Raw genomic sequence first — 9,548 nt, forward strand, 5'->3', positions numbered from 1 at the left:
AGTCAACTGAAATAAAATCAGTTGCACCCTTTGAAAGATGCGGCTGAGAAACAGGCAAAGACAGAGAAAAAGAACCCCACCGCAAACCGATCATGCCACTCGTCTCCGAGAGCGGTAGGTAAATCGCACCAGGTTTACGTGACTTCCCAGGGGCGGAATTGAGATCCAAAGCCAAACCCAGACAAAGACATGGAAGTGAAACTAGAAACTAGAAGGATGAATCATTATTTTATCCAGAAGAGAGAAAGTGCCTAGAGAACACTGAAACATTGGAGACAGATCTGGATACGACATAAAAATTGAGAGAGAAATAGAGTTGGTCTGTTTCTCCAAAGTCGATGAACATTTCATGGACAGATCTGCTTAAATATACTCCCTCCCAGCACTTCCTTGTCTGGTTGCTGTTACTTCCCAAAATGCACAAATATTCCCCGTAATTTTATGCTTTCAAACGGCTGTGGTTACAGTTTTTTGACTGCTCTATGCAAGTCACAATAGTACTGCGCTCTTGTGCTTAATTTAAGCCATGAGTTCCGAAGTGCCGAACATCTCCTGGGTGGTGTATGTCTGTATCCCTCGGTTCACATCAGCAAAAACATTTCTACCATAGATAGGGCTGTTTTCCGCCTGGCGGCAGACATCCACACGTTCCCTTAGCGTGGGCCCACACAACTAAATTCTCTCCGCACAGAAATTTAAAAAAATAAAGGAAACGTGTCGAGGAACAAGGTGTGTATGTGGGATGGGACAGGAGGAAATGGACAGGTGTATTGTTAAACATAAATGATTCCCCCAGTCTGGGACTTGGCACTGTACAGCCCTGTTGTGGTCAAATCACTGGCCAGTTGGAAAATATTACTGAGTTTGCCCTCTCTCAGTGTGGAGAGGAATAAGCCCCCTTGTGCTAAACAAGCTGAAATTTCCCCCCCAGACACTTTAAAGGCACATTAGATTAAATTACAAATGAGTTTATTAACTAGATTTCAGTGATGCTAAAGGCTGAGAGAGCCAAGCAGCTCACCAGCAAATAAACCAAACCAGACACTAAGCATAACACAGGTTACACTGACTGCGAATGAGCAGTTCCTCACCCTGACAGACGAAACCAGTAGATGAGCAGGCTCTCAAGGCACAGGTGACATTTGCTTTGCAACTCGGCTTTCTTGGGTCTCCAGACACAGGCTAGAATGTCCGATTGTCTTGGTCAATCAGTTTCCCCGTCTCACTCTGTTTCGCTGATGTTTTCAGGAGTCCTCTTGTGTGAGGAACAAGAACCAACCGATGAGATCACTCCCAGCCTTATGTAGGCTGAGGATGGAGCGGGAACCCTTTGTTTTCAAATTTGATTCCCAGACTAGGTGCGGAAAAATGCAGAAGTCCCAAGATGGAGTCCAGCATCATTTGTTCTTGGAGAGTCACAACAACCATTATTTATTAGCTCTCTGCAGTGTCTCCGGCAGCCTAACCTGGGGGGAGATAAACTTCTCTTCAGGCCTATTGATTCCCCCATGGCTCATTAACATGAACAGGCCCTTCCCAACCCCCTATCTCCAGTGAAAGCATCTCGCCTCGTGGGAGCTACCCAGGTGTAACTACATTGGCAATACAGACACATCGTCAATATTTGTCACTTGAGAAACAACCATGAGCCACGCGTACCTATGGGATCATCACGTTCAGAAAACCATCACTTTCCATGTCACTTTCCATGTCAGTTTGCAGGAAGGGATGTAAGATATGCCGCTCCTTTGTTATATTGTTCTTCCAGTTGTAGGGCACAGCTGTTAGCTGTTAGGAAATAAACTGCTTGTGTTTGACAGATACCTGTGTAGCATCCTTTGTACTTTGAGAGCCCAGTGTCGGACCTGAGACTTACTCTTGCCGACTACAATAATTGGTACTGGTCATAAGGGGAAAGCACATGGTACCACCAGCTCTTTCAAAAAGACCTTGGTACCCACTCCTCACATAGCATCATAGAATCATAGAGCTGGAAGAGACCTCAGAAGGTCATCAAGTCCAGCCCCCTGCTCAAGGCAGGACCAATTCCAACTAAATCAGCCTGGCCAGGGCTTTGTCAAGCCGAGACTTAAACACCTCTAGGGATGGAGACTCCGCTACTTCCCTAGGTAACCCATCCCAGTGCTTCCCCACCCGCCTAGGGAAATAGTTTTTCCTAATATCCAACCTAGACCTCTCCCACCACAACTTGAGACCATTGCTCCTTGTTCTGCCATCTGTCACTACTGAGAACAGCCTCTCTCCATCCTCTATGGAACCCCCCTTCAGGGAGTTGAAGGCTGCTATCAAATCCCCCCTCACTCTTCGCTTCTGCAGACTAAACAGACCCAAGTCCCTCAGCCTCTCTTCATAAGTCATATGCTCCAGCCCCCTAATCATTTTGGTTGCCCTCCGCTGGACCCTCTCCAATGCGTCCACATCCTTTTTGTAGCGGGGGGCCCAGAACTGGACACAATACTCCAGATGTGGCCTCACCAAAGCTGAATAAAGAGGAATCATGACACCTCTGGATCTGCTGGCAATGCTCCTCTTAATGCAACCTAATATGCCATTAGCCTTCTTGGCTACAAGGGCACACTGTTGACTCATATCTAGCTTCTCATCCGCTGTAACCCCCAGGGCCTTTTCTGCAGAACTACTACTTAACCGGTTGGTCCCCAGCTTGTAACTATGCTTGGGATTCTTCCATCCCAAGTGCAGGATTCTACACTTGTCCTTGTTGAACCTCATCAGATTTCTTGTGGCCCAATCCTCCAATTTGTCTAAGTCATTCTGTACCCTATCTCTGCCCTTATGCACATCTACCTCTCCCCCCAGCTTAGTGTCATCTGCAAACTTGCTGAGGGTGCAATCCATCCCCTCATCCAGGTCATTAATAAAGATATTGAACAAAACTGGTCCTAGAACCGAACCTTGGGGCACTCCGCTAGAAACCGACCACCATCCTGACATCGAGCCATTGATCACTACCCTCTGGGCCCGGCCTTCTAGCCATCTTTCTATCCATCTTACCGCCCATTTATCCAATCCACAATCCCTTAACTTGCTGGCAAGAATATTGTGGGAGACCGTATCAAAAGCCTTGCTAAAGTCAAGGTATATAACATCCACTGACTTCCCCATGTCCACCGAGCCAGTTACCTCATCATAGAAGCTAATCAGATTGGTCAGGCACGACTTGCCCTTTGTGAATCCATGCTGACTAATCACTTTCCTCTCATCCAAGTGCCTCAATATGGATTCCTTAAGGATCCCTTCCATGATTTTTCCAGGAACCGAGGTAAGACTGACCGGCCTATAGTTCCCTGGATCATCCTTCTTCCCTTTTTTGAAGATGGGCACTACATTTGCCTTTTTCCAGTCATCTGGGATTTCTCCCGATCTCCATGACTTTTCAAAGATAATAGCCAAAGGCTCCCTAAGGGTGTGTTTAGACTACAGGGTTTTGTCGACAAAAGTGGACTTTTGTCAACAAAACTATACTTGTGTCTACACTGCCGCTGAGTTCTGTCAACATAATGTAGACAGAACTCAGCAGTTTTGTCAACGGCTGTAAACCTTATTCTACGAGGAATAACGCCTTTTGTTGACAGAGTTCTGTCGCTAGAAGGCATTATTGCATCTACACTGTCCTTTGCATCCACACTGTCATGTTGACAAAGCGGCTTGCTTTGTCTACAAAACTGGCTGTAGTCTAGATGCTCTTTGTCAACAGAAGGTTTGTCGAGAGTATCCGTCGACAAAACTTCTGTCGACAAAAGCCTGTAGTCTAGACATACCCTAAGTGCACAAGTTGACCCAGTACACGCCATTGAGCGCACACGCAAGCAGCCTTCTGGTTATCCGCATTGATGGAGCCAGAGACCCATGAGGACAATTCAGCAGTAAATAACACCACACGCTTCTTCCCATGCGTCCTCTTGCCCCACCTGCCCCACCTGACACCCCTGAGTGATTTAAAATCCATTGGAGGCCAACCCCATCATCCTGGCAGTGCCGTGGGACTACAATGGCTTCTAGGAGGCAACAGAGGAGGTGTGTGCAGAGCCGGCCCGACCACAGGTGCAGGTGTGAACCTCTTCACTCATTCTGTAAAACTGGATCAGCTCCCCTGATCACAAGTCTCCTGAAAACTGGGCCTTTTATCTTTTTCTGGAATGTCCAAGCCACGTTATTAGAATTAAGCCAGATCCGGGAACTTCACGACCTGCTGCCCCCTGCAGCGATCTCAGCTCTGATCACTCTGGCTTAGCAGATGATGCTTGTGTGTTGGTGCAGGGTATTAGCAGAGAGCTCCGGCCTTCTTTCTCTTTTTTCTTTGTCCTTGTTTTCAAAGGAAGACTGTAGGTCTCACAGTTTGCGGAGACAAGCTGGAAAACACAAGGTCAGCCCAAGACGTCCTACACCACGTACACACGTATTTGTCTCCATGATTTTCAGAGGGGAAATTGGGGCTGATTCAGGTGTTTTGAGCTCATGGGGTAGGCAATACAAGACTTGCAAGCGGATAGGGTCTCCCCTTGTGTCCAAGAGCCCAGAGACAAGGATCCTACAAAACTGTCCTCACCATGACACCTTCATGTTCTCGCACTGGGTGCCTCCCCCACCAGCCAAAATCTACACCCTCACAAAGGATACTGCCTGCCCCACTAACAGCCAAGTCCTCACACAGGGATCCCCCAACCCTGCGTGGGGTAAGTAAATGTGTAACCTGCTGGCCCCACAAGTGTGTCTGATTGGATGGCTCATTGGCCAGCATCTTTGGCATCGGGGTGTACGCAGCAGAACCCTCTCTGGCCAGGACTATGTTGGTGCTGAACATATTATGAGAACAAGTAAATAACTTTTTCTTATTCACTTTTTCGACACCATTCATGATTTTATAGACCTCCATCCTAACCCCCTTTAGTGTCTTCTTTGTATCTTGAAGTATCACTCATTGGGTTTGTAAACACATTTGTTATGGAAGGGCTATTGCTTGTGAGCGTCTAACAGGCATACCTGTGCCGATCAAGAAAGGCTTCTTTGTGGGTGCGGCGCGTCCAGACTGCCCCGATCTGCCAAAAAACAGCTGATCGGCAGAGCGGGGCAGCCATTTAAATTTAAATGAAGCCTCGATTATTTTAATCGCGGCTTCATTTCCCTCTGCCGATCTGGCTAATCTACATGCCTCCGTCGACGGAGGCATGTAGTTTAGATGTACCCCAAAAGTCCACTTTTGTCGACAAAACCCTGTAGTCTAGACACACCCTAAGATACTGAACCAGGCTCTAATAACAGATATGCCACAGGAGTACGTGGGTGGCCTCCATATTTAGAGTGGTGTAAAGGGGAAGAGACGCTGGATCATTGGGCCGCAAAGTTCTCCAGCACTTCAGCAGAACGAGTGATACAAACACTCCTGGCCAAAGGAGAAAAACAGAGAATTGCTACATGTTGTTTTGACGCTGTAACCAGTCCCTGCTGCACACAGACGAGAGGTGCGGTTACACCGCAGCGTGTAAACACAAACACACGAGGAGCTGGGTTTAGGGCCCTGGTCCTTTATTCCCCAACTTTCAGGCAGAATTTTAACAAAGTTGGTTTTATGCAGCTAGAACCTCACGAGTAACTTCCAGACAGCTTCCCCTGAGTTCTGTAGGCTTCTAATCTCAACGGGCAGCCTACTTGATCCAGTGATGGCCCGCAGAACCATTCACCCTAAGGAGACATGCACGCTGCTTCCTGGACCACAACACCCCCTAGCACCGCACTGGGCATGGCGGCCAGCACTTCCTGTTTTGGGAGAGTGCCCCCTGCACTGAACACTACTGGGATCACATAGTGGAAGAATCCAGCAAGGAAACCAGCCAATATAAGAATGAAATGAAAGCGCGTCTACCCTGCAGCGCTGTTCTGGGTCTTTGGCGCGTGCCCGTTATTTCCAAATGTAACGGGCTCACCGTTCCAATGTTCCCGCAAACCTCGTTCCACGAGGAGTAAGAACATTTCGGAATAGCGGTTTAGTTTGAAATAAGCTATTTCAAAATGAACGCGAAATCAGCTACGCCATTGGTGTAGCTCAAATTGCATCATTTATATCAAGCACCGGGCGCAGTGTAGACACACCCTCAAATGGCAGAGCATGAAAATGGTTAAAGAAGAAGGGGATTGGAGACCGGACGCCCCAGTTCCACTCCAAGTTCTGAGAAGGAAGTGGAGTCCAGTGGTTTGGAGATTGGACTTAATCCAGCTGCTCTGTCTTCTCTTAATTTTCCAGCCCCGTTAGATTATGGTTACCCTTTATGCTTGTTCCTGCCATGAAATGCCCAGAAAGCTCGGGAAATTATATCCTCAGTGTTTATGGGTCATGCAAGATGTGAATCCCTAATACTCAGAGGGTATGTCTACACTACCCCGTTAGTTCGAACTAGCGGGGTAACGTAGGCATACCGCAATTGCAAATGAAGCCCGGGAAATGAGGAGTAACGGTAGTTCGTGGAATGAGTAACGGAAGCTCGTGGAATGAGGAGTAACGGTAGTTCGAACTAGGAAGCCTAGTTCGAACTACCTAGTTCGCGCCGCGTGTAGCCACGCTGCATGGGGTTCGAACCAGCGGGGATTTAAAAATGGTGGCACCCCGCTTATGCAAATGAAGCCCGGGAAATTCAAATCCCGGGCTTCATTTGCAATTGCGGTATGCCTACATTACCCTCCTATTTCGAAATAGGAGGGTAGTGTAGACATACCCAGAAAGTTCAGAAAAGGGTAACAAAAATGATGAGGGGTTTGGAACAGGTCCCATATGAAGAGAGATTAAAAAGACTGGGACTTTTCAGCTTAGAAAAGAGGAGACTAAGAGGGGATAGGACAGAGGTCTATAAAATCATGACTGGTGTGGAGAAAGTGAATAAGGAAAAGTTATTTACTTCTTCTCACAATATAAAAACTAGGCGTCACCAAATGAAATGAATAGACAGCAGGTTTAAAACAAACCAAAGGAAATTTTACTTCACTCAGTGCACAGTCAACCTGTGGAACTCCTTGCCAGAGGATGTGGTGAAGGCGAGAACTTTAACAGGGTTCCAAAAAGAGCTAGATAGATTCATGGAGGTTAGCCAGGATGGGTAGGAAGGGTGTCCCTAGCCTCTGTTTGTCTGGAGGTGGGTGACAAGGGGGGGGTCATGTGAGGATTCCCTGTTCTGTTCCCTCCCTCCGGGGCATCTGGCATTGGCCACTGTGGGCAGACAGGACAATGGGCTAGATGGGCCTTTGGTCTGACCCAATATGGCCGCTCTTATGTTCTTATGCTCCTGGTCATGAGGGAATAGAAATCTGACTCCTACAAAGGTTTGAAACTCAAACGTGAGTCATTGTGCGAGCATAGCTTGTGTCTATATCTAACCTTAGGAATATTGACACTGTGCCTTGGGCAGGGGGCTGGACTCCTGAGGTCTCTGCCATCCCTATGATTCTATGACTCGGGCTCACTCTTGTCTCCTTACGGTCCCTGGGCGACCCCCCCTTCCATGGGACTGCCCTTTGAATTGTGTTTGTGCAACTCCTTTCCTCTGGCGGGGGGGGTAGACCCCCCCCCTTCTCTTTGAAGAAAACAGAAGTTTCGGGCAGATAAGATGCAGAAAAGAGGAACCACGGCGGAAGGGAAAAAAGGGGAAGTCCCTGGCACAGTGCAGTGAGTGTTTCTGGCAGGCACCAACTTCTGACGGGGAGGCTGCCTGCGTTTGGATTGAGATGCTACAGACGGTGAGTTTCTATCCCTGCGCCTGCCTCGGGGTCCCTGTTTAGACTCCCAAGCTGTAGTCTGAGCCGAAGACTCCCATAGATTCCTCTGAGAACTGACAGGTCCTCATCCCGAGATCAGGCCCAGTAGCATTATTAGTTCAATTACTTTATCGTGGGGGACCCCGATGTGCACAGAGGGAACACTCCCAAGAGAGGGGCTCTTTTCTGTGTACAGAGAAAGCGTTAATTTACAGCTGTCCACGCCGACTCAGTGAGAGAGCGTGAGATGCCACAGAGGGGATATGGAAAGAGCATTGGAACATCCATACTCACCTCAGGCCTAGCAACCCATGTCCCAACCGGGAGATTAGCCCTTATTTTCCTCATTATTGTCACCTTCCTCGTCTTCAACCATGGCACCTTCCTCGTCTTCAACCGTGGCACCTTCCTTGTCTTCAACCGTGGCACCTTCCTTGTCTTGAACTGGGGCACCTTCCTCGTCTTCAACCGTGGCACCTTCCTTGTCTTCAACCGTGACACTTTCCTCATCTTGAACTGGGGCACCTTCCTTGTCTTCAACTGTGGCACCTTCCTTGTCTTCAACTGTGGCACCTTCCTTGTCTTCAACCGTGGCACCGTCCTCATCTTCAATTGTGGCACCTTCCTCGTCTTCAACTGTGGCACCTTCCTCATCTTCAACCGTGACACTTTCCTCGTCTTCAACCGGGCCACCTTCCTCGTCTTCAACTGTGCCACCTTCCTCATCTTCAATCGTGGCACCTTCCTCGTCTTCAACCATTCTGGCCCCTCCCAAGGTCTACATCTCTCCTGCCCTGGGACACTCCTTTTATAAGCTACAATTCTAACTTTTCCATGATTTAATAAGGAGAGACCCTTATGCTTTATTTGAATTTCCTCCCTTTGCCAATGCTAAGCTGCCCCTTTTCTGAGTATATCTATGACTTCACCGCATTATCGTTTCGGTCAGTCCGTGGCCATGGCACCTTTGTGGTCGGTTCCAGAACCTTCCAGAAGCTGCCGTCAGTCCTTGTCCTGTGGCCATTGGGTATCCTATGCCCAAGACTCCCCTGTACATCTTGCTACCTTATAACTGGCGAGTGACTTAAGTCAATCTTAGCCAAAGGTCATAGATCTTCAGCCTCAAGTGAGCTGCTAAAGCCAAAGTCTTACAGGAATCAAAACTTAGGTTCCTTGCATTACGGCTGAATGTAAAAAATGGAAATATATTGCCAAGCAATGAATGGTAAGCTGGCAAAATGGGCCACGTAATTGGGTCATAATTCAAAACGGTCTGGACAAGCTGGAGAAATGGTCGGAGGTCAATGGGATGAAGCTGAATAAGGACGAACGCAAAGTGCTCCACTTCGGAAGGAACAATCTGTGTCCCACACACAGAATCATAGAATCATAGAATCATAGAATCATAGGACTGGAAGGGACCTCGAGAGGTCATCGAGTCCAGCCCCCTGCCCTCAAGGCAGGATCAAGCTCCGTCTACACCATCCCTGACAGATGTCTGTCTAACCTGTTCTTAAATATCTCCAGAGAGGGAGATTCCACCACCTCCCTTGGCAATTTATTCCAATATTTGACCACCCTGACAGTTAGGAATTTTTTCCTAATGTCCAATCTAAACCTCCCCTGCTGCACTTTAAGCCCATTACTCCTTGTCCTGTCCTCAGAAACCAAGAGGAACAAATTTTCTCCTTCCTCCTTGTGACACCCTTTTAGATATTTGAAAGCCGCTATCATGTCCCCCCTTAATGGGAAGAGACTGTCTAGGA

The sequence above is a fragment of the Pelodiscus sinensis genome, chromosome 30, assembly GCF_049634645.1.
Source record: "Pelodiscus sinensis isolate JC-2024 chromosome 30, ASM4963464v1, whole genome shotgun sequence".
NCBI classification, from domain to species: Eukaryota; Metazoa; Chordata; order Testudines; family Trionychidae; genus Pelodiscus; species Pelodiscus sinensis.